The sequence below is a fragment of the Theobroma umbraticum genome, unplaced genomic scaffold, assembly GCF_002168275.2.
Source record: "Theobroma umbraticum cultivar Fairchild unplaced genomic scaffold, ASM216827v3 scaffold_44.0, whole genome shotgun sequence".
Taxonomy (NCBI): Eukaryota; Viridiplantae; Streptophyta; class Magnoliopsida; order Malvales; family Malvaceae; genus Theobroma; species Theobroma umbraticum.
In genome coordinates this window covers 9,259,322-9,260,575 of record NW_018397255.1, presented here as the reverse complement: position 1 = coordinate 9,260,575, position 1,254 = coordinate 9,259,322, and positions in this window count along the sequence as shown.

The following is a 1,254-nucleotide window of genomic DNA, read 5'->3' as shown; positions in this document are numbered from 1 at the left end:
ATCATGTCACTTAATGTGTGTGACATTAAGAGCTTTTGGGATTTGTGCAATAAAAGTGTTTTTGAGAATAGATCATATAGTGCTAGTTTTATCAAAGAATTTTACTCTAACATTGCCCTAGATAAAACAGAGCTTAATGATTTGGAGGATTTTGTTGACGATGGTCTTCACGGATTTCTAAATGGAAAGGAATTTGTACTCACTGCTATTAACTTAGGGAACCTATTGAATATTGAATGTAATATGCCAGAATATGAGATTCTAGAGGAATATGATCCCTTATCCTTCTGGGAAATCATTACTAGGAAAAATGAAAAGTACTCTTTCAGGAGTTATGCAAGCTTCATCAAAAGTTCTCAAACTAGGATCTTACACTCTTTTATTGCATCAACAATTCATGGACGAAGTGATAGGCTTAGCAATGTAAGTCTTCAAGATATGTGGCTGATCGAACATGTATTCAATGCAACTCCTCTCAAACTTGGAAGGTTTATAATTGAAAGGATGAAGGGAACTTGCTGTGTAGATAAAATCAATTTGGCTTATGAGAACCTCATTACCTTTTTGGTAAGGAAGAAAGGAATTTGGAGTATAAGATATCAAATAGATTAGGTCAAAAGTAGAGACTAAGCCATTTATTTGGGAAGTCTAAAAAAAATGGGATATAAACTTGAAAGAAAAAATTTATTAAGACTCTTAAAGACACCCTAAAAAATAAGAATCCTCCTTCTGCTCAGACCAAGATAGCCTTTTCTCCAATTTTCAATGAAATGATATAAATTTATTGATGAGAATAGATGGCAAACTAAATGATCAGTCTGTCAAGATTCTAAAACTTGAAGATCAACTACAAAGCCTAGCCATTATTGTGAAAAAGAAAGGAAAAACACCATTTGGTCTTGCATCTAAAGGCACTTCAACAGCCTAAAGTCCTATACCAGAAAGGCAAACTATTAAGAATTTTGCACCTCAGACTGAAGGTGGTGAAACTGAACCTGCCTTAGCAAAGAAACAACTTACTCTTGAACTTGGATAAGAACAAGAACGCAATGATGTTACAAAAGTAATTGGTTCTCTTGATGACATCATTAATAATTTTAATCTTCAACAACATGATAAAGCAGAGAAAACTAAGAAACCTTTGACAAATTATAAATAAATCTTAATTATGGATGTGTTTCATCAAATGGTAAGGGAAGAAAAGTTGAAAAAGAAGTAGCAAAAAGGAAAACAAAGACTACTGCACCTAGAAGG